Source organism: Eptatretus burgeri, chromosome 14 (genome assembly GCF_056783735.1).
Source record: "Eptatretus burgeri isolate ZD-2024b chromosome 14, Ebu_testis_v1, whole genome shotgun sequence".
NCBI lineage: Eukaryota > Metazoa > Chordata > Myxini > Myxiniformes > Myxinidae > Eptatretus > Eptatretus burgeri.
Genome location: NC_140974.1, coordinates 38,919,662 through 38,945,440, shown reverse-complemented (window position 1 = coordinate 38,945,440; position 25,779 = coordinate 38,919,662). Strand labels below are relative to the sequence as shown.

At 41.3% G+C, this 25,779-nt stretch overlaps 1 long non-coding RNA gene across 1 annotated transcript in view; it reads left to right on the top strand.

The window, feature by feature from the left end:
• Positions 1 to 25,779, top strand: part of LOC147012994 (uncharacterized) — a 119,083-nt gene that overhangs the window by 57,759 nt on the left and 35,545 nt on the right. The window contains exon 2 of the long non-coding RNA XR_015051146.1: positions 2,323 to 3,174. This is a non-coding gene — a long non-coding RNA (uncharacterized LOC147012994). The remainder of the gene's footprint in view (positions 1 to 2,322; positions 3,175 to 25,779) is intronic.

Genomic DNA, 25,779 nt, shown 5'->3' with positions numbered 1-25,779 from the left:
TTATCCCGATAGTACGGAACGGGTCGCTTAAGTGGCCCGTGTCCGAAGTCGACCTGCGGCGAGGTGCGATCGCCCGGTCTACCCTCCGTGTGGGTACTTAGGTAGGTCGAATTTGGCGAGCAACCCTATCCCACGCGGGGGCCGATTGGCTCGATCGCGGTGAGACCGAAAGGTCCACCCGTGACTGGTTCCCGGCGTTAGTCCGAGAGGGTCACGACTGGATTGTCCGTCCGGTGGGCGACGTGCCGCGATTCGAGTTACGTGGCCGTCCGCACGCCGGCGGGCGCGAATCCGCAACAATATATATATATATATATATATATATATATATATATATATATATATATATATATATATATATATATATATTTATATATATATATATATATATATATATATATATATATATATATGTTGAGTTTCTGTTACATTATTATTTCACTATCCGAAACCCCATCACAGACGGATTCCGTTCCATGAGCCCAATATGACAACCAGTGGCGTCTCTTGTAAGAGCCGGATCCCAGTCGATGTACTTCATGGCCTTACCTAATGAGGCCTACAAAACGTCCTTGTACACGACATTTTTGGTGTACACTACTCCTTGTGAAGAAGTCCCCTGATTTGTGCATGTGTCTACTTTGACGTACAAACACCATGTCAAAACTTCTCAGGTCACAGTACCGAGAAAAACGTGACGCGACCGCTAAGAGGAGCACAAAATTGTTCCTTCAGTATTAATATATAGAAGATACAATGTTTCTTGTTACATTTTTTGTGTGAAATTCACCTTCTGAGGTAGTCAGCATGTGCAGAAGAGGGTTTTACATTGCAGACGCTATTTTCGAGGAGTGGAATTACACCTCTCAGTGGTGACGGTCTGTCGAAGACAGACGTAATGACGTCAGCGAATGACCGATGATGTCATGACGTCCTTACGCCTCTCCGCGGTGACGTCACACGTCACTATGTTAACGAATGTAAAACGAAAAGTGTTTATTATGCTTCAGAGTTGAAGTTTGACTATTGGCACTATGTGCGATGCACTCTTACAGGTACGAAGTTTCTTTCAGTCCAGGTCACAGTACCGAGAAAAACGTGACACGACGGCGAGGAGGAGCACAAAATTGGTCCTTCAGTGTTAATATATAGATTTTGAATTTTTTTTGCTGAACTTGATATAAACAAATGCAGTTATATCTCGCAGTGTGAATTTACATCATGGTGTTGGTAGAAGATCAATTACATAAATATTCCTGTTTGACTGTTGTGATCATCATGTGACAAGCTTACCTATTTATTTATTTATTTATTCTGCCCTTTCCCTTCACCTTTGTTATTATTCGCCTTCACTAGATGACCAGTGAACCCGTTGGGTTCCCGTTGTGACAGTGGTTGATAAGAAAATCATTTTAAAAAATAAAGAAAAATAAGATAGCTCCAGCGAACTATACCGCTGAGGTTGTTTGCATTGATCAAATTCTCCCGAAGAGTACTTAATCGGAGGGGCAGCTTCCCTGTGAAACTCCAATCGGAATGTTTATAGTCAGGTCGTGAATCAAACCCAATCTAGACTTCTCAAATGTAAGTGCGTTACACTTCACCATCTTCTCTGACATCAGAACAAATTTTGATGCAAAATACCGTGCAATTGAGAAACATGATGACTACGTACTGTGCCTGTATTTATTACGTTTTTAGACCAGTGCCTATTTTGCCATCGTTCCTGACATTGAAAATCCATCAACATTACTTTGTCCATGATCGGCATCATCATGTGCAGTCCGTGATTTCTGGATTACATCATTGCTCTGAGCATGGTGGTGATGCTGATGCAGTGTTCCCTGTGGGTGAGAGCAGGAATTTATAACTCCTTCAGGATGCTGGCAATAACTCGCCTATTTTTTTTTGTCATAGACACCATGGGATCAGGATTTAGGAGTTCAGTTGGGAGTTGGGATATTATTGCAAATCGTCATCTTCGATGTATTTTTTTTTTTAGTATAAGAATTTAGTTTTTTTTTAACGCATGAGTACCGTTTCCCTTGTAAAAGAAAGAAAAAACAAACCTCTCATGGATCCAATGAGATTCCTATCAGGTTTTTGTCACATCTCAGGCTGTTAGAGATTTTTTAGAATCTCTAATCAGCTGTTAGAATCAGAATCAGCTGTTAGAGCTGTCATGATGTGTCAGAGATTTTTCTGCATGAAGGTTATGTCTAAGTTGCATCTATAATAATCAAAAGTGCTGGTTGTACAAAAAGAGAATGCGGATAAAATGGAGCCAAGTGTGCTTGTGTTTTGGTTTGTTCTGTATTGCAGCAATCCCACAGGCCTTCATGCTGAGGAACTGGTGTCATGGAGCTCGAGTGAGGGCATGAAAGCGATGGCAAGAAGGAGTATGGCGTAAGAAGGAGAAGAAACCGAACACAAGCTGACTTTTAAAAAGGAACTTTTTCTGCCGAGGCGTGGTTCCACAGAAAGATTTTGATGCTGACTTTTACGGGAGAAAGGCTTGGTTCTGGCCTGCAATCTTGCAATGGGCTGAGCCATGCAAAGCAATGCGGAGCCTCAGACGTGAATGCGAATATCTTCATCTCTATTTTTTAGGAAGTGGCCTTCATTTTGAAAAATCGTGACTCACTGTTGCCTCCATCCAGTTGGTTTAACTCGTTACCTTTGTCAGTAGGGATTTTTTTCTTCGGTTTTATATTCTGCAAACATTTTTCATCCTGGCTGCTGATGCAATGGGGCCGTTGCGGCCTTTGGCCATAGCGCTGCTCGGCCTGGCATGCACACTGATGGGAGTGACTACTCTTGGCTCTAGTTCACTCATGTACCCTGTCGTGCAAACGGAAGATGGCAAACTACGTGGTGTCCGCATCACGCTGAATAATGAGATTCTTGGCCCTGTGAACCAATTCCTGGGTGTGCCATTTGCGGCTCCACCTGTGGGTGAGCGTCGTTTTCAACCGCCAGAAGCACCGGCGTCATGGGCTCATACAAGGAATGCCACAGCGTTTGTACCGGTGTGCCCACAGAATGTGGATGGTAATCTGCTGAAGGTAATGCTGCCAGTGTGGTTCACGGCAAACATGGACGTCATCTCAACATATGTGCATGAGCAAAGTGAAGATTGCCTCTATCTCAACATCTACGTTCCGACAGAGGACGGTGAGAGGGATGCGGGACGTTGTTTGTGCTACCATCTCAGAAATCCAGCATAGCTAATATCAATATGGGCTGAATTAATTTGTCTTTCACAAATCTGTACCTTCCACTAGTTTGTGCTTATTTGCTCAAACTACCTTTTGTTAGCCTTGATAGTGAAACTCTTATGTCTATGACCAAAAAAAAAAATCATCCCTTCTTATAACCACCTCCAGCATTCAAAAGCCCTTAGGGTTAGGGTTAGGGATAGGGTTAGGTTAGGGTTTCCAAGAAAGTTCATCCGCATCAGGAAAACTATTTTAAGTGCGGTTTATTTTGTAGTTTAATAAGCAAACTAGTCTCTGTCTGAGTGTGAACATTTTGAAAAAATAAAATAATTGCTCCCATAAGCTTTTCATTTAGCTTGTTCACATTCCCGCAACATTTTGGCCAACAAGGCCAGTATGATCCACTTTTGAACAATGCTCATTGTTAGACATGGTTTGTTGTGTGCAAAATGATGATCAAGCCCTTTGAACACAGATGTTTGAAAACGAAATGTTGTCGGTAGTATTGTAAGCAGGAGGTGTGAGACGTGCTGTTGATGGTGCATGCATTGTTTGTATTCTCGCCCACTGTGGATAGTTTGTACTCTTCCCAGGAAGACAATGAGCCACATGGGATGGGATGCTATACCATTGTCATAACGGCAAACATAATGGACCCTAAGTCCCCCTCCATTTTCTCCCTTGTGTCCAGTATCAATATATTGCCCTAAAAATGAAACACCATGTCAAGTTTTCCACATTGGTTTATTTACCTTTTTTAATGCATTTTCTCACTGCAATGCTCCATGCAGACGACTGAATTTCAGGGAAATCCCCAAATGATATGATCTGCACACAAAAGTATGAAAATCCATTTTGTTTTTCTGGTCATTGGTCTTGCTTCTGATGGGGATGTATTTGGAAGACACATTTGTACCTTCCGTGTGTGTGTGTGTGTGTGTGTGTGTGTGTGTGTGTGTGTGTGTGTGTGTGTGTGTGTGTGTGTGTGTGTGTGTTGTTGGTTTTTATCTCCATACGTGGGTTTCAAAAGGTGGAACAGAGTCCTCATCGGTCTCGAAGTATACACCTCCGTTTCAGTAATGAAACATCATGATTCATGATTCAGTAATGAAAAGTCATGGGATCATGATTCATGCACCAAGTTGTGAAATTTTGTTCTCAGAGTTTTGTTTTGAAGATCATCACCGAGCCTCGGACGGCTTCCAACTGCATTTTGTTTGTCGTGATATTGCCAGGAATGTTTTTAATATCACTGTGAGGTTCTTCTTTATCATTTCTGTTGCTCCAATTATCACTGGTACAAATTACACTTTTGTCGTTCTTCAGTTTCCAAGATCTTTTGACTTCATTGTTGCGATCTATATATTTGTTTTTTTTTACTTATTTTCTTGATTTCTGTGTTGTTTAAGCCGAAATCACTGGGTGCTGAAACTTCAATTAGCAATGCCTTTTCTTTTTTTGGACCAAAGTGCTATATCCAGTCACAATGCTTTGTTTTCTGTGTTCACGCTCGATGGGATCAACAGGCCGCACGTGAACATTACTTCCTTGTTGTGCGTGTGTGTGTGTGTGTGTGTGTGTGTGTGTGTGTGTGTGTGTGTGTGTGTGTGTGTGTGTGTGTGTGTGTGTGTGTGTGTGTGTAAACTTGCCATTCATTCTTCATTTTATGCTCATTTCTTCTTTCTTTTTGTGTTTGTGTGTACATTCATGTGCCATGTTTAATGTACCGACTCGGAGAAGTTCACGTCAAAATTGAACTGTTACAGATTAAACGGCTCACATTTGCAGTTTGGATGAATCATTTCATTTCATGAAAGCTTCTTATTGAAAAATCTGCCTGGTGAGGTGATTTATCGAAGCTATCCTATATTATAAGTTGGGGAGAGTAATTAACACATACTTTTGTTGATTGTGGAAAGAATCCAAAAATGAACCAATCCTGCGACAAGAAATATGATGTTTTGAAAACTGTAATAAAATGGAGAATTTGAACAGGGCTAATTTCTTCTATCTTTCTAAAACTCACACTTTTATAAACTCTTTACTAATGTTCAAACTCCCCTGATCTTCCAACAAAATATTAAACTCTCATACTTCTTGACTTCCATTTGAAATACGAGTATATTACATCTGAAACAAAAAAACCTTTCCTTAATTTCCTTTGCCATTCAAGCAACAAGAATAAATGTCAGTGTGCATCAGTCAGTTAATGTGTGAATGTCTTCTCCACAACTCTAAAACCATGAAACCTAGCAGCCTGAAACTTTGCATGCATACCAAGGGAACTCCAAGGAAGTGCAAGAGTAAAAATTGGGTGTTTGGGTTAATTAAAACACCCCTTTTGAAGATAATTAATGGCATTCTTTAATTATATCCTTTATCTGGCGCTCCTTGGCCACCTCGCTCTCCATCGATGCGCATTGACTGTAAACCTCGATGGAGTCTTAATTCACCATTTTTTTTTTTTGGCTGGCTCAACCACACCTTGACTTGGAACAGGCAGCAACAATTTCTTCACTATTAAGTTTTTTTTCACTTTCCTCACTCATGTTGACGAATGGCTGATCATCAGAACTACAGATCACTGGATACATTACAATGCCTAAAACATCCAGAGACACCAGCATTCATGGCTTTATTTCATTTCCACACTTGCCATAACCTCAAATATCTCTTAAACTAAACAGAATTTCAAAATGTAAGCTCCAGAATCGAACTTAGCAACAGTTCCAACTACTAAAAAGGTGTTCATTTGTCCAATTCAGACATATTTGACATTTTGGGCGTCTCCGGGAGATGTGTGTTTAATTTGACGGCTTGGCGATTGCTAATCGCTTGCCAAGCCAGCCGTTCCTGATCAACCATTTCGATGGAGTGTTTAAGCCACTTTGCGAGTGCTCTGCAATATTCGCACTGTCACTGAATACTGTATATCGATCGACTTGAACAATGTTATGGGGCCATTCACCTGCATTGGCCCCGTATTGTTCTGTGTTGTATCGGGTGATGGCTGGCTCACTGAAAATGTGCAATTTTATTTTGCACCACATTTCCCCTTTTCGTATGTTCTTTCATTATACTACCCATCACTTCGGCATAAATAAATGCAAATAAAAACCATCCCATAAGCTCCCTGGAACTATGTTCCAGGTGAGCTAAAAACAAAATGTTTCTTTAACATCACAGCAAGATAGCTGAGAGGTATGTATGCTGTCTCGCCTGGGTTCAAATCATGACCCAGCTATAAACTGTTCTCCCGGTGTTTCATGAATGTATGCGTCATTAAACTGGACATTTGATTTGCTGGAATCCGTCCCCCACTGCCCCTTCACACTCTCCCCTCCCCTTTCTCCCCCCTCTCATCTCTCTCCCCCTCCCATCTCTCTCCCCCTCCCCCGCATCTCTCGCACCCTCCCATCTCTTTCACCTCCTCTCCCCTCTCTCCTCTCTCCTCTCTCCTTTCTCTCTCTCTGTCTCTCTGTCTCTCCCCACTCTGATTACTCTCTCTCCCTCTCACTATCTCCCGTATCCCCCCCACCCCATCTCTCTCTCACCCATTGGTTTGAATCCCAACCCAGCTATATCTGACCTTGCGACCTTGCGTTTGAATCCCGACCCAAACTGTCATCCCGGTGTTTCACAGGCAGGGTAATTCATCAATATGCATACCATCTCTCGGATTGAAGTTAAACTGGGCGTTACTTCTCACAGAAATGCCCCTCTCCTCTACCCACTCCCCCTCTGCACTCTCCCCTCTCCTCTCTGTCCCATCTCCCTCGATCAGCCCTCTGCCTCTCTCACCGCTATCCTATCCCTCTGTCTCCCACCCTCTCACTCTCTCTCCCACCCCTCTCCTTATCTCCCTCCTCCTCCCCTCCTCTATCCTTCTCCTCCCCCCTCTTTCCCTCCTCTCCATCTTTCTCCCTCCTCCCTTTAATATCCCCATCTGTGAAGCAACAGGTTGTATTTGGTAGTCTGAAATATTTCCTCTTGTATTCAAGATTTTTTTTTTTATATCTCTCCTAAAATACACTTGTTCAATCCCCTCTACCATTCAGTCATTTGCATGTTATTTGCTATTAAATGTGACACTTCCATTTCCTCCAATATTCAAGCTTTTCTCTGTCTCTAACATTCACTTTGTACATCTCCTCCACGATCGGTGCCATCAAAGCACTTATTTTATCGAACATTCCAACTTTTCTCAATCTCTTTTAACATTCACTTCTTTTTTTTCCTCTTCCACTTTCTCCTTGCACATTCAAAGTCATTTACATTTTACAGCACCTGAGAAGATGGATAAGTTTATTTGAACCCTCAACTGTGATTCTGCAACTGGATAAGTTGACGTTTCTTGAAAATCTGCTGTGCTGCTCTTTCCCATCCTCTCTCTGCACTTTTCACATTATCATTTGAGCAAGGTCATCTTCCATCTGCTTGGAAATCCACCAACATCACTGCATTACATAAAGAAGGTGCAAAAATGAATCCACTTAACTACAAATCTATCAGCTTACTTCCAATCATCAAGAACGTCATGGAATCCATCATCGCAGTTGATATGAAATCCTTCAATTTCTCCAACAGCCTCATCTCAGATCACCAATTTGGTTTTAGACCAGGTCACTCCATTATGGACATGCTGCTAAAACTCACCCAGCAATGGACAGAGGCCTTCAATGTCAGACATGAGATCAGGGTTGTCACTGTACATATCTCGTGCTTTTAATACAGTCTGGCATCCTGCTTTGCTCTCCAAACTCTCTGCCTATGGCCTTCAAGGTCAACTCCACAAATTGCTTCCTAACTTCCTCTACTTTCTTCGCCAAGATGTGGCTCTCAACGGAATCCTTTCATCTCCTGTTAAGGCTGGAGTGGATCAAGACAGTGTTCTCGGCCCCCTCCTATTCCTGATCTTCATCAATGTAGATCTCTGTGACTCTCTACAAAATCCCCTTTATCTATTTGCTGATGACTCCACCCTCTGCCGTGACATCTCTCATCCTTCAGATGGACAGGCAACAGCCTCTTCCCTTTTTTCAGACCTTGACAAAATCACAGGCTGGTCGAACACTTGGAATATATCTTTCAATCCTGAAAAATCTCACACTGTCACTATCTCTCTCCGAAAGGACAGGATGGCAAACCTTCCCATCTACTTTCTTAACAATCCTCTTGAGGAAATTCAGTCACTCAAACTCCTGGGTCTCACTATCAGCCATGATCTTTCTTGGGCAAACCACATTTAAAAGTTGGCCTCCAAATGCCAGTCACAAACTGGGCATCCTATATCGTACAAAGTCCTTCCTTGGCACACCTGAACTCCTATACACCTACAAGGCCTTAGTCTGCAGCTTGACGGAGTACTGCTCCCCCCTCTGGGATGGCTCCCCTGCCTCACATCTTGCTCAGCCTGATGCTGTGGAAATCAAGGCCTTCAATATCATTGTAATATCCCATGTTGAAGCTGAGTCTATGGGCTTTTTCTTTCTCACCACAGACAAGTCCATCGTCTCTCTATCTTCCCTCACCTCCTTTCTGGTCTTGCACCCTCTGCTCTTTCAATGCACACCCCCTTCCGATGTGACATTTTCGAAGTCCACAAATTGCATAATTATTTGAAAAATTAACCAAACTCCCTGAAGCTTGAACCTTTTCTGTAACTTATCATAATAAAGCCATGTACCAAGTTTCAATTAAATATGTTGAAGGGTATGGGAAAAAGTTTGTAAAACCACAGGTGTGACGGACGGATGGATAGACGGAGAGCAAATCTCTCGTCCACTCCGGTGAAACTGGAAGGGGACTAATAAAAAACAACTTCTCCATATGTTGTAACAATCAGATTCTTACACACCCTCAATCATCAAACTTTAAAACTATCTCTAATTCCCAGACTCACATTCCCTTCAACATTCATATCTGCTGTGAGAGTAATCTTTTGATTTCAGATGAGATATTTCCATTGGTATTAACCAAAAAAAAGTACCAAAGCATCTATTATGACAGTCATCCCATGTTATTGCAAGAATGTTTTATTTCCAAAAATATTGGTCGTTAGCTCCGCTACCAAAGGTGGATGGAAGTTATGTTTTCACCCCTGTCTGTGTCTGTCTGTCTGTCTGTCTGTCTGTGAGCAGGATATCTCAAAAAGTTGTGGACGGATTTGGACGAGACTTGGTGGACAGGTTGGGTATGTAACAAGGACGAATTGATTCGATTTTGGTGAAGATCCGGATACGCGCATTTTTAAGTGATTCTTTTCCATTGAAAAATTGGGCCAAAAACGATATGGAGCACAGAAAAGTTGTGGACGAGTTATGACAAAACTTGGTGAGTTGGTTAGGTGACGAGAACAAGCTGATTAGATTTTTGTTCAGTTCTTGATTCAAATCCGGCACATCAGTGGGATAAAAAACGTAAATTGTTCAGCCTGGCGGACGTATGAGCTCAACTGAGTGCCGTTCTGTTTCAAATGTAATGTTGAATGAACATGCCTTAATTTGCCCAGCTCTTATTGCGTTCATCAGTTGTGTTTTTCAGCCAAGTCCTTGGCTGTTGACCTTGAAAGGTCGATTTATATAACGAATCAAAACCACTACATTTTTACAAACATTTTTTACTCACAATGTTTTCTCCATCCATGTGCTTTCAAATATATTTTCCCATTACACCTGAGGAACCACCCACCTTTCTTATATTGCCCTACTTGTGTGTTAAGCCATAAACTTCCTGATGAACCCACATATATCCGTTGTACCTATTGCCGACATCGACCTAACTACCTAGAGCGATAAAAATAATATTGTTTCATTTAATTCTTTTTCAGCTTATTTTTATCTGTATATTTAATTATCAAAAGATAATCACTGTTGTGTGATCAAAATAAAGACCAATTACTGCACCGTAGTCCAAAGAAGGAAATCTGATATAACTATAAGGGCAGCCAGTGGAGCGCATACCTCCACCACACAATGCCTGATCCACGAGAACATATCGGGCCCAATACATTTTTGAAATATCATGCTATATATTGCTTTTGAGCCCATCTCAATGGTGAATAATCACTTTAAAAATGTAAACAAATTGATCCTGACCTGGATTCAGATCTTCACCAAAATCGAATCAATTATTCATTGTCACACACCCAACATGTCCACCAAGCTTCGTCCGAATCAGTCCACAACTTTTTGAAATATCCTGCACACAATCAAACAAATAAACACACAGAAATGGGGTGAAAACATAACCTCCTTCACCTTCGGTGGCAGAGGTAGCAAAACACACACACACACTCACACACACACACACACACACACACACACACACACACACACACACACACACACACACACACACACACACAGACACACACACACACACACACATACATACATACATACATACATACATACATACATCCTAACACACAAATACGGATATATTATGTACTGGTAGGTACTTACAAAAGTTTTTTTTTGAAGTTATAATCTTTACCTATGTGCGATTTACTGATTTCCCAACTGCCTGGATCATCAGCTGTGCACTGTTTTTCATTGAGGTTTCGATCATTTCAGCCCAGAACCTCTCTAAATGGCGGATCCACAACCCCGGTCACAGATCCACATCAGTAGATTACTCAACATCAATGGACCCACAACCTCAAAGTTGTGTCCAGACAGTCAGTCAACACAACAATGCAATATACTCATTCAAACTTATTATCTTGCCAAAACGAAGTTTTTGCAAGATATGTTAGTCAGCTTGTATGTTTTTTTTTGTTGTTTTTTTTTTGTTTGTTTGTTTGTCTGTAATCACGTATAAAAAATTCTGCAGAGCACAGTTATCATTGGAAATTTTTGTAACTTCGCATATCAGAGGCCTATAGAGGTCCCTTTCAGTGCACAAAATTTTGAAGGTCAAGGTCAAAGGTCAAGGTCACTTTGTCGCAAATCAGGGGAGTTGACGAAACCCTTATTTTTTGAGTAATTTTGATCGGATCATCTTCAAACTTCATGGGAATATAGTTCATGGTCTGGCGCTTAGCTGATTAATTTTTGGTGGCAATTGGCCTTGACCTTCATGGCTAGCGCCTGAGGTCAAACATATTTGACCCCAAGGTCAAATTTTCAAGTTTTAGGAACCATATCGTGTGGTACCTCAAATTGAACACCTCGATGAGTGCTTTCGAGATATGTCAAGCTTGAGACATTATGACGTCATTTGGTGACGTTATGAGGAAAACGCATATTTTTCATGGTTACTCTGTAGAACGATTCTCATCGGAATCTCTCGTAGGCAGATATTCCTCACGGAGTCGCTCCTGGTGGATAGCAGCTCTGTTCACCTCAGTGTGACCTTAAAGAAGTCACACGTGGTCACCTTTTGGCAAGATACGGGTCACCCTACGGGTGACATTGTTTTTTTTTAATTATTACTTTGTTCTTCAAAGTATTTCTACAAATGAATAACTTTAATCATTCACCACTTTATATGATAATATATTAGGCGATAAACACTTTACCTTGTAGGCATGTCCATTACACAGCACCTTCATCTAACCATAGACTCAAACTGTCATTCAAATATTTGAACTGTCATTAACAACCGATTTTAACATGCTGCACTGCGTATCTTAGCAACCACTAATCAATTATTTTAATGCTTCTTAATCATGTATTTTAAAAATAATATTAATTTATTATATTTTTATCGAAATACCTCCATTATTTAATACCATCTATAAATACATATATGTTTAATCAATGATCTTAATTAAAAAATTTACCTCACCAAAAAAATTAATTCATTATTATTATATCAAATACAATGCAATAGCAACTTGTTAACATGAAAACCTACCAAACTGAAATACAAGGTGCCGATGGAGTCTAAAGACATTCTCAAGACCTGATCAAACAATCACCCAAATATCCTGTTTAGCACGATGGAAAAAACCTCAGCACATTCCACAAAATCATCCTTTACTGAACAAATTCTTCCAAATCTAAGTATCTGAGATGAAAAGGCATTATAACCTCTTTTATTTGATACATTGCAACCTGGAAAGGTGTACAAGACTCCAGGGAAACTGAAATCATCAACTTTATGATATACACTTGTACTAAAAGAATTCTGTCCAACTCTAACCAACCCATCCAGATATGCAGCAACTGTACAATCATTACCACTCCTGTTAGCAATCAGGCTATCTGGATAAATCTTGTGAGGCTGCCTATCAAATTTTTTTTTTATAGTTAACCACACAAATATCATCGATTATAACATGTATGAGATAATTTTTTAGATAATCCTAATTTTTTCTTCTTCGTCAGTTTCTGCATGAATGAAAATTCACAGAAAATAAGAAAAATACCTGCTCGTAGGGAGCTGCAATTCCCACCCATGCGAATACCCTGAACATGTTGAAACATTATCCCACAAAAAGACACAGAAGTGTAAAACTAAATTAAATTAACAGCATCCTTAAACTTCTTATCAAAGCAATGAAAACTTGAGTATTTATTTTTTAGAAATGAATGCTCTATCAAACCTGATACATGAAAACTTATTAAAAGAGTTAAAAACCTTGTCAATTACTGTGAAGAGTGAATCCCTCAAAGTACTAAATCCAAATATGTATATAAAGTTGAAAAATCAATAACTTCAACTGACCTAATATTGAGTCATCAAATTCTATCTAAAAACTCTAAGGAAGAATTAATGTTCCAGAAAGTGTTCATTCCAGAAGTCTTCTCAATTGCTAAACAATAAATATTTCCATAACTCTTCCCCAACAACTTGTAAGCCTGGGTTAACTATAACCGATAACTGTTTGGTGGAACACTGCCTGGCACCCACTATAAACTATGAGTAACACTCAAATGAAATGGGAATGAACTATTTTTGTTTTAAATTCTACCCTATGATTTATTGATGATTTTGTGAAATCACTGTTATTGTGTTTAAATGCTGAATTATGTTGGCTTGAAGCACTGGCTGAACTGCTGCTTGATTAAAGGCAAACGAGGCGTGAGCAAGATTAGTTCCTCAATCGGAGACCATCCAAGAGGATTTGTTCAGATTTCCAGTTTTCATCCCAAGGCTGTCATGCCTTCCTGGAAATGCTCTGTATGGTGAATCAAATTACCCACAGTGTACTGCTTCTGTACTGATTGCAATTAACGGAGGTGGATTAAATTTTGATTTTGTTATCGTATATAGTGTGATGAATTGTAGGACTTTCTTCCCTTGCATTGTTGTTGTTGTACCATTCTTCTTGATGATTTGTTTGCCTGTTTCTTGCCAACTTGGCTTGTTTTTGCTTTTAGAATGAGGCTTAATATTTTGCTATTTATTGAAGTTCCGTTTTTATTTCCTCGGAAACGGGTTGTTGCCGCTGCTTAGTATAATGGCCAGAGTTGTGGCTTTTTGCCTTTTGGGGGTTATCACTATATGTCTGGAGCAAAATGTTCCCATGGCTGTGTTTGCATTACCATTGCTGGAATTGTGATATTGTGGGTTTGCCATTCTGTCGTCGTCTCGTGTTTCACTGTCACTGCTTGTCATTGACATCGACCTTGCACTCATCGTGTCCTTTGACTATGATTCAAGGGTATTTTCAAACAAGTTCCATGCTGACCATTTTGTCCTACAAATGAAGTGTTTCTTTATGAAGGAAGATATGTTGCTGTTAAGGAGAGGTATTAATATGAACTTGTGAAAATCCATATGACCTTCACAAACTTCCCTTTTTGAGTGGTGGTTCATGATAATGCCCTGTGGAGTTCTTGACCCAGATTAATTGCTCGTTTGGTTGAGGTTTTCTCCCATCGGAATTCATGCTTCATTGTGAGTGGTTAATCCACTCAAAAGGCTAATCATATGTAAGAGGGATGATGATTTTGTGGTATTGCCCTGTGAAGATCTCACCATGTTGAAATTATTCAACATGTTCAACATGTTCAGTCTTTCACTGCTCAGACAAGATTCTAAATTTCCAAACAGTGGATTTGAGTTAAAATAGCAGATTAAAATTTTGCCTGGAACATAAATTCAGGCAAAGAAAGTAAATATAATCAACCAGACAGGCGGTAAAACAGTTGATTATTAATACGTTATTTTGGAACCAGATAATAAAATAAATTTCAAAAGACTGGCAATTCAAGTGAGTTGGAAACATCAGGTGAAGAAAAAAACAAAGGGTGATACATATACAAGCCGGTAGGTGGCGATGGGCCGCCGAGCATGGAAACTATAAGATATAGAGCAAAATGGATGTCATATAGTGGATCTGGAATCACCTTAAGATTATGCATATCAAATCTCATCTAGTTCCAACTACTGATAACTACTCGGTATCCATTTGAATGAAAAGTACCGAAAATGCGGTTTGAAATCGGAAATCCCCAGTTCGAGGGGGTGCTGTGGGTGAACAAAGATCTAAATCGAAAATCCGGCTCGATTGTTTGTGCAAAATGTATTCCAAACGTTCAGTATGAATTTTAATGACCATCCGACCATAACCCTAGGAGGAGTAGCATTTGGCACGAAGGTAACTCCAGCTCTTGCATATTATCGATTTTTGCACTAATTGACCTTTGACCCCTGACCTAAGCGAAATTGTTCAATATGTCCTGAGGCAAAGTTGTAGCACTCATTGAGTACCATGAACCTGCAAAGTTTCATTTGTGTCGATGCACTCACCTGGTTGCTATGGGGCCTTCAATTTTTGCCAATTTTCACGCATACCTTAATTGTAGGGTGTGCTGCGGGTAAAGTATTCCATATATCACAAAAACCGGAATATATTTGATAGAGCATCACCTGTAGATCATTCGTGCCAAATTTCATAACCCTACGTGGGATAATGGCTTTCGGAATTGATTTTGCATGAACGGTACCGATTTTGAAGGTTTTTCGGTTGTTGCTAGGGAACCAAAGCATCCCGAGCAACCAACACAATTTCCAAAGCACAAGGTAATAAGATGTACCTACCACCCGAGTTTGGTCAAAATCTGCCCACGTTTACTACCAATTATGCTGATGACAAACGAACAAACATCCAAAGAAACAGACAGAATTACTGACAATAAGGGTCACCTATTTCGATGACCCAACAGTTATATATATATATATATATATATATATATATATATATATATATATATATATATATATATATATATATATATATATATATATATATATTAGTGTCCATAAATTACCATTTCAAATTTAAGCCACAATAAAAAAACGAGAAAGAGCAATCAGAGATTGCAGACCCTTGCCAAAACTTTTGTGTGGCGTTTGTGTACTGGTGTGTAACATAATTATTAAGAGAGATAATTAGAACTGCCTATTGAAAACTGATGGCAGTGATGACCGGGTACCAAGACGTCCCGCTCTGATGCAACCCCACTTTGATTGGACAGCTGACCCTGACCCATGACGTTTTTCATTATTATTCAATTGAATTTAGAATGGGATTAAAATGCATTCAATTAAAATCAAATGGAAGACCAAGTAGGTACAGTCCTACATTGGAGTCATAAAAAGGAACCCAAACAAGCAAAAAGCAAAGATTAACTCATCAGGGGGAACCTGAATAGGATTCACATTTCATCTGCTATTCCTCCACCCCCAAACCCATCCAGGCACAGCCAAGTGAGCCTCATTTAAAACATGTATTTAATTTAAAACCATTTAAAACATGTATTTCCCATCACCACTAGATCATAATTGTGAAGTTTCATGTCGATTGATTTTGTGGTTCCAGAGAAAACATTATTTAATATTTTGCTTCAATCTAATATGGCTGCCAAACCATGTGACCTTTCAATGATTCCTTAACAAACTTGTACTCCCAAGGCTTGGGTAATATTGGTGTGAAGTTTCTCCTTGATCTGTCCAGCCATTCTGGAGAAGATTTTTATAGGTATTTGGGTAAATCCGGTATGGCTGCCAAACCATGTGATCTGTGACATGTGAATGAAACTTTTATTCCTCTTGGACAGGTGGTCACATGTGTAAAGTTAAACCTCAATCTGTTTGCCACCTCAGAGAAGAGGATTTTCGAAGGTTAAAAAAAACAAAAACAATATGGCTGCTGAATCACGTGACCAATGATGTCATCAATTTTTTTCTGTGGACCTTTTATCCCTAGATAACCCTGAAAATTTTTCATACTGGTCAGATGTAGCGTTCTACAAATGCAATTATGCCATCATAATGAAGGCACCTATGGCGTCATTGATAAAAACCATACATTCCTTGCCATGTACCAAGTTTAATTTTTTTGCTTGATTTGGTTTCAGAGATAGAGAAGTTGAAATTTTTCCCATTTTTCCAACATGGCTACCACAGCATGTGACCTATGACATCATAATCATCATGAAATCATTCTGCATGACTCGTTAAACCGATGGTGATAATTTCGTCTCGATCTGACAAGCGGTTGTGGAGAAAAACATGAAAGTTCTGTGCAGACAAACAAACAGACAGACAGACAAACAAACGGACCCAAATGTAATATCGTCTCCTTCAGTGAGGGTAATAATGAAATGCAATACAATGACATTGTTTGCTGAATGTGAAATAACATTCCCCAAAATTTTATTGTCAAGATCATCATCCGAATCTGAATGTTCTGATTTTATTTTCAGGGTGCTAGCAGTTACTCATCTGTGTGACATATGTATGAGGACAGTGTGACAACGGTGAGGTGCGCGGTAGGAATGACGGACCGGTTTAAGGTAAAGGTGGGATTGCACCAAGGATCGACTCTGAGCCCTTTCCTGTTTGCAATGGTGATGGACAGGTTGATAGACGAGATCAGACAGAAGCCTCCATGGACTATGATGTTTGCGGATGACATCATGATCTGTAGGGAGAGTAGGAAGCAGGCTGAGGCGAGCCTCGAGAGGTGGAGGTACGCACTGGAGAGAAGGGGTACGCCTCACCACTCTTTCATCCTTGGATACGCTCTCCACCACTTCATCTAACTCACTTCAGAAATCTTCTTTATACTCTATCTCACACCCCACTTGCGGGGCATATGCACTGATGACATTCATCATCACCCCTTCAATTTCCAACTTCACACTCATCACTCGGTCCGACACTCTCCTCATCTCCAACACACTGTCCTCAGCAGTAGAACTCACCTACTCTTTACGAAGGATACTGTGTGATCTTCAACGTCCACCAATTAAGTCAGCAGGCAGAACAGCCAGATTAACATCCATCCAAGGGATGGCACACAAATGAATGAATGATTGCCTACGAAATGCCTGGATGACAGTCAACATTCGACCCCCAGCGACCCTTAAGTGGCGATTGTGCATATCTCAATACTATCCAGCCAGCCCCAATCATATATGTGTGTGTGTATGCATGCATCTATATATATATATATATATATATATATATATATATATATATATATATATATATATATATATATATAATATAACAGGACATACAGTGTCAGGACATTGCTCAATGTCGCTCTCCTCAGCTGGAACCCATGTATCTTCACTGTTTCGGGGCCTACTCCAGTCCAGCTCCTCATGGGCGGCCCCAGCAGTGCAGCACACGCACCACCAAGCGACATCAGCTCACATGCTCATCACCAGATATCATTGATCAGATATAGATCCCCACAGACTTGCCTTTACATCTGAATGGAATCGCTGCACTTGCCTCTGCCTCCAAATCCACAGTGAGACTATCTCTGCTGCCTCCTGTAATTGCGTCACAGTATTCTTGACTTGCTAAGATGACGCTCCAACCATCTTGAGGTACTTCAGCATAGAAATTGCCACAAAACCCTGAGAACCCACCTCCACTGGTAGCACATCACACATCCACCCACGGTGATCACACACTTCTCTTACCTCTTAATACCGACACAACTTTCTTTCATATGCCCATTCCATATTTCCTTCCCATGGGACTGTCAGATCAACGATGATAACCCTTTTTACCACATCAGACCAAATAATTAAATCAGGTCTTTGTTGAATGACTACAATATGAGATGGGAACCTCAGCGCTCTGTCCAAATCTGCGTCGACCTGCCAGCCCACCCCTGGCTTCAAAATGCATGCTGCCCCCTTGATGTTACTTAACCTTACTTTCTCACCCTCCTTTATGAACGTGATAATGGTCTTCTCTTTTATGTCTGATTTGTTTGTCTCATCACATAGCCTTTTCGTAACCTCGACAATCACTCACAAAACGTGGTTATGTCGCCAAGTATACCTGGCTCGAGATTTCGGGCAACCAGACAGTACATGCTCTAATGCCTCTCTTCTACCACACTTGGGTACATTCTTCTGACTCAGCCAATTTCCATTTTGCCAGATTCACCACAGTTGGCATCTGGTCACACATTGATTTAAGTGCAAAGATTAGTCGCTGTGGCTCCATCTTCCGCAGCGATGCCCAGCTAACCGTCTTCTGCACAACCATCTCCCATGCTGTCCATGCTCCTTGCTGAGGTTGACTTATAGTTTGAACCGTTCTTCTCTCCTCTTCTATACATTTAATCTCTTCGATAATGATCTCTCGTCTCCCACCTGCACTCACTTGTGGCCACCGTTTCTGTTCTTTCCAACCAAATCCTTTCCTATCTTTCTGCCTGCCCCAATGATTTCCTTCATTTGCAACCGACTCTCTGCATCTTCAACCATCCTCTGAACATCTCACTTAGTTCCCGTTCTTATCTTTGGCCCCAGTTCACTGATCACTGGGTCTTTTGAATCTCAAAGCATCATTTGGAATCTGGCTTTCCCAATCTTATATTCTTCAGCTTGTGACTTAAATGGCAGCTTTATCTTTGAACTTCTGCTGTATAACACCCAAACTAGCTTACATTTTTGGCAAACCCAACCATTTCCGCATGTACGAATTTACCATCTTCTCCATCCTTTCCACTCTTGTTAGAGCAATCTCATATATTTGGAGGGGCCATAAGACACGAGGCAACAACCCAAATTGGTAGCACCATATCTTATACCTCCCTGGCAAGCCACAACCATCAATTGTAGACAGACCCTGCACAAGTTGCTTCTGCACGTGCATTCCTCGATGCCTCTCTGTTAACAATTGTGCATACCATCTGCCAAGAATCTTAACTGGCTGTTCATTCAATGTAGGGATTCTATCTCCAGCCACTACAAAATGAATCTCTTTCACTTTACCTTTCTTAATAGAAAGACTCCTGCTCTTCTTTGGCTTAAATTCCATCCGGCTCCATTTCATGAGCTCCTCTAATTGCTTCAACAACATTTTAGCTGCTTCCAACTCAGCAGACAGAATGATGATGTTGTCCATAAAGCCCCTTATTGGTGGCTGTAGTTTTTTTCACACCTCGAACTACACCAGTTGATACTCCTTTTGCCCCACGAATAATTACTTCCATAGCCAAAACAAACAGCAATGGTGAAATCACACACCCCATTGGTATGCCTACTTCAAGTTATTGTCAAGTTATTCAAGTTATTGGTTGTGTACTTTGGTGTAGAAAATGCATAAAAAAACCATTGTAATATTGGACAATCACCTCCCTCACCTTGTTGGGGACCCAGAAAAAATCCACTGCTTTGGCAATCAGGTGACGCTGCACTGAGCCATATGCATTTGCCAGGTCCAGCCATATATCATAAAGATCTTTTTTATCTTGCCTTGCTTATTGGATAGTGTCCCAGATCATCGCCACATGCTCGAGACACCCGGGAAATCCCAGCACAACTGCTTTTTGTACAGATGTATCAATGTATTCATTATTTACCACAAAGTTGACCAGTCTTCTTGCGAATACACCAAAAAGATCTTACCTTCCACATTCAATAAAGATATTGGACGAAACTGATATATCTCCTTCGAGTCCTCTTCTTTGGGGATATAAATCCCATTTGCCAAACACCAACATTCCGGTATCAGTTGTTTCCTCCAAACAACTCTGAGCAGCGACCACAATACTCGTCACAGCCTTGGACACTTCATATACACCTTGTACGAAATCCCATTCAGACCAGGGGCACTCTTACTTCGAGCTTTCCGCACGACCTCTTGGATTTCTTGCCAACGAAAGTCCAAGAGGTTAAAAGTAATTCCTGGCTCTGGTGGGCGGTCAAAGCCCCCAAGGTCTGGCAGGTCCACTGATCTGAGCGGGTTGCTATAAGTCTTCCTCAAATGTTCCTCCAGCTCTGCTTGCGGTGCCATAATGGTCCCTGAGCTGCAACTTTGAAACAGATCCTTAACAAATCCATAGGGATTCCTCAGGAATGCTTCTCTCTTCTTTCTCCGTTCCCTTCTTTTCTGTCAAATCCTCTCCTTCCTTTCCCAACACCCAAATTTGCTTCCAAATACCCTCCAATTTATAGTAACAGGCCAGGTTTCTCTTGTTCACTTGCCATCTTATACCTTTGCTTAAGGTGTCTCTGCTGGGTTGTCAGCTCACCTTTCTTGACTTGCTGCTGATTTGCCTGTTTCATCCTCTCTCCAGAAGCTTTCTTATCTTCACCGAAACGATCAAGACTCATTGCATGTACAAGGGTGCAGAGAGATTCAAGCTTTGCACCCACCTCACCTTTAAGGTTAATCTTCGACAGATCTTCATCCAATTGCCTCCACACTCCTTCATCATTCATTCTTGGCCATCTGATGCATTCTTTGGTGATCTTCATACCTGGTGCTGGACGTGACTGAGCACAGGTGTTCAGAGCGCTGTGGTATTTCTCCCGGCTCTGCACTTCCTGAACCGCCTTACGTTCTACCTCACTTTGTAGACTGCTGCTCGTCTTGTCGGCACCCCAATTTGGTCTGGTGAATCTTTAAACCTGTTGCATTCTTACATGTCTTTCCGCAACTGCATGTCCTGTATTGAGACAAATCATCCGCTATTCTATCTCGTTGCTTTTTCTGGTCTGCGTCATTCCGTAAAATCATTCTGGTGGGCTCATCATCTCCCCCCCCCTTCTCGGTGAGCCCTGAGGGTATCTTTCTCTTTGACATCTGGTAGCAAGATGCAGGGTGTGCCCTAAAAGGGCACTGGCGAAGAGGGCTGCTAACCCTCTTGCCCCCATGCCGTCTCTCCGGCTGTCACCATCTCTCTGGTTGTCACCGTCTTTCCGGTAGCCAGCTCTCTTTCCAGCAGTCAGTCGATCTCTCCCGACAATCCATTTGAATCAGAACAGGACATACAGTGTCAGGACACTTCTCGATATCGCTCTCCTCAGCTGGAACCCATGTATCATCACTGTTTCGGGGCCTACTCCAGTACAGCTCCTCATGGGCGGCCCAGCAGTGCAGCACACGCACCACTAAGTGACATCAGCCCACATGCTCACCACCAGATATTGACATATATATATATATATATATATATATATATATATATATATATATATGTATGTAATGGCTTACAGGATCACCTCGAATAATGAATCAAGACCAGTATTTGCTTTAATGGATGGATGGACAGTGAGTGATTCAGCAGGGAAGGTGTTCCACTGTGTTGAGAGGTCTATGTGATGAGTGAGGTGGGCTTTTAATGTGAAGAAGATTTTGAATGTGGTGATGAAATGAGGGGTGGTGGATTGGAAATGACGGTTTGAGTTTGAAGGAAAAATGATACCAATGTTTGCAGAGACTCCAATGAAAAGCTTGGAAAGATCATATATTCTGGAGCTGCACGAAAAGTGAATGAGAAGCTTCTGAAAGTATTGAAAGGGATAAATTGGTGTGGCATGCCAAGGAACTTGAAGATCTGGTGTCTGAAGCTTGGCTCAATGTCATGAGGTCTGTGACCACTGATGTTGAATGATGTTTTATGCAATCGGACAGATGGAGAAGAAGGAGGTTCTGGTGAGCAAGTTCATGAAGTGATCCTTAGGAGAGCATGTGTTTGACAGGGTCCAAGTATTGCTTTTCATTGACAAGTTGAGAAATTTCAGTATGCATTGATAACTTTGACAAAGTTGTGCAGGAGTTCAAGGTGGTGAGGATGTGACAGTTCATAAAGTTGAGGGATTCATGTGATCAGGTGGTGAGAAATGCTTTCCTGGAGCAGAATGCTTGTTGGAAATGGAATGTGAGAGCACAGGTAGGTGAGATGGAAGTGAGACTGCAATGGGAAGAGGAGATGGGAGTGATGCAACAAGGGAGAGATGGTATTGGGTGGACTTATGTGCATGCTTTGGGGAAAGGCAGGTACAACGAAGAGAAAGAGGATGGTGGTGTGTGAGGCAAGATGGAAAGACGAGGAGGAGATGGTGAGACGGTGCAATATGGGTGTTGACAATGTGGTAGAAGGGTGCGGAGGCAAGAACACTGAAGTGGTGAGACATCTGCAAGATGTCATTGGCATTCCTGAGCTTGTTGTGGTCAGCTTAAGGTGGTATTCCCTCCCTGATAAACTTGAGGAAGTGGGTTTTGAGACTGAATGAGATGTGTATTTGTGTGACGAAATGGTGCAGTATGCAATGAGCGGATACCCAGTAGCATAAGTATTGGGGAGATACAGTAGAGGAGGTACCAAGATCAGCTGCTGCAGTGGAGATTGTGTGAAGCAACATGATACATCAAAATGGAAGGGATGGAGAGAGAGCAGAGGAGAGGAAAATGATGTTTGTGTGGGAGGGTCAGGCTTAGGCTGGGAGAAGTAGTTGTATGAAGTGGAAGGGGGTTGTGTTGGTGCTTGCGGAGAATATGGAGGTGGTGGCAGAACAAGAGTGGCAGTTGATATTTCCAGAGGATATCTGCAATACACAGTTCTGATAAAAACATTGTCATTTGGTCTAGTTCAACAAAGTACATGATGTTGGAAGAATAGTCAGTTCCATGGAAGGATAACATGGATGGTATACATGAGAATAAGATGGAATGGTACATTTAACTGGAGGCTGAGTATAGCGAGAAATAATGGTATGTTCTGTGCACACACTTTGATGTAAGGTGTTGAGGATATTTTGGGAAATCCTTTCACACCTTTCAGTTTCAATTATGGGTGTATGGGAGGGTGAGGAGGAAATTCTGTGAGGAAGTGGCAGAGGTGGGTGGTAAAATCAGCATGGTTTTGGATAAAGTGCTGGGTAGCAGACCGAGCAGTGTGTTAAGAGTACCTTGAGGTGTGTTTCCTCTGTCACTGAAGGTGAAGGAGGTTATGTTTTCACCCCTTTCTGTCTGTTTGTTTGTTTGTCTGTTTCATTGTTTGTTTGTTTGTTTGTTTGTGTGCAGGATATCTCAACAAGTTGTTTTGACGGATCTGAATGAAATTTTGTGGACAGGTTGGGTGTTTGACAAGGAAGAAATGTTTCAATTTTGGTGAAGATCCGAATCTGGATCTCGATACGAGAATTATTTAATTTTCTTTAAAGTGATTCTTCACCATTGAGAGATTGGGCCAAAAACGATATAGTTCTGTTGAGCATGATATTTAAAAAATGTATTGGGCCCGATATGTTCTCATGGATCAGGCATTGCACGGCAGAGGTATGTACTTTACTGAGTGCCCTTCCAGTTTTGTTTGTGTTTGAGGGTGAATGTTTTAAAATTTTCATGTGGCTGGTGTATGTGCTTTTGGTGGAGTTGGGGATGGTTTGTGAGATTGTGGATGGGATTGTATGTGTAGGAGGGTGAATGTGTTTGCATTTCTTTGGATGGTGTGTGATGTGAAGGTTGGTCATGCATAAATTGTGGGAGCAGGCAGAGTTATTTTGCAGGTATCGATCTGTGCAGGCAAGGATGTGTGTGATCACAGGACTGTGTATGATGTAAGTCAGGTAGGTTGGTTGGGTGTTTCTTTTGTCCTGGTTTGAGAGCCTTTATTACCGATGCAGTGAGTTCTGGGAAATTGGCAACATGGAGCTGATGGAAAGATATTGTCATGGGTTGTGACCTCGCTGAAAAGGGCAGCAAGCATACCCCGAGTAACGGAGCCAGTTATGGCCTGGATTCTGTGACGCTGAAGAAAACAATCTGTTCATTCAAATAACAATGAAACATGACTAGTGTTGTGTTGGTGAAAGGAAACCAACTCTTTATTTGCAAATGACACAATTTCTACAAATAACAGATGAGATGCACCCACTCCCTTTAGGAGTGGCCAGCGTGGGTCACGTTATTATCCTTATGATTATTAATACCACAGCAGAGTACCCGCCTGACAGGCAGTGTTGTTCCTAACGTGTAACACGTTCTTCTGACATATCTCTTCATTTGGGTATTGCAAAGGCAACAGACCGCTGCCTTGATTGCTCCAGAAAATAGAAAATAAGCCAAGTTATGTCATGAAGTAGACATACATCCTGGTTATGTGCATATATAATACATCTTGGTTATATAGCTCAAACAATTCCAATTGGACCTGCACCTCCCCCCCCCCCCGCCCTCTCCAAAGGAAGAAATGCAAAGATGGGTTGAATGTTTTTGTGTTGTTTTTTCTTCAAAACTTGAAGGAATCAAATGAAACTTCAGGAAACATACTTTCAGGGTGTGCCAAATAATCCCCAAACATTTCAGCTTCCTCAGTCAAATCATCTTGGGGAGTGGATGAAACATACAGCATCCATCCATCTATACAGTATATCCATCAGGATCATACTCTGTACAGTGTCAGTGCTGCCAAAACAGTCTCCTGGGCTATTGGGCACAATCCTGGACAGGTCACCACTTCAACACAGGATACTCAAAAGGCTCTATCATCCCAGTAAGTTGGTACTCATTTTACCAACCTCAGAAGGATGACACGCTGTCAACCCCACCTGGTATTAATTCAATGGCTGAGCAGGATTTGAAATCAGGACCTTAGGATCCCAAGCCTGCCACCCTAACCATTAAACCAACACCAGGCATACACAGCATACAACCTTCGTAATACTTCCCCTCCATCATATATAGATTACCTTAAACCGAGCCTTATCTAAACAAATACACAAAACAACCATTCACAAAATGCATCACCATAATGTCTGATTTCTGAAACCAGTGCAGTAGTCACAGTATGTGGATGCATTGAGTAAAATATCGGATCAAGCAAGTTATGGTTGACTTGATGAAGCGGTGAGTAGTTGAGGCAGTCACAGCAAATTTGTCAGCATTTGATAATTGACTTGATGGGGTAATAAGCAATGTCGGCAGTTGCAACTAATTTACAGCAATTGTGAAACAATACTGAAAGCAGATATTGTAAGACCAGTATTGCACAATGGTTTTGGGAACAGCACTTTGTTTAGCATCTTTGTGCAAAGCGTACCAGCTTGAAACCATGATATCGTAGAATCTGGATAATAAGCATATGCGCCGATTTTTTTAGATATAGTGGAGCACATATGCGCTTATCTATCTATAATTCCAGCAATCTGTGTGTGTGTGTGTGTCTGTCTGTCTGTCTGTGACCGCTGTTTCTCGATGACCACCAGTCCGATCTGATTGAAACTTGCTAGGAATATTGCTGGGGAGTCGCGGATGTGTCTTTTCAAGGCTTGATATTAATCGGACAAGCGGTTCCCAAGTTACGGCCATTTATCTGTCAACCAATGACAAGACACGGTGC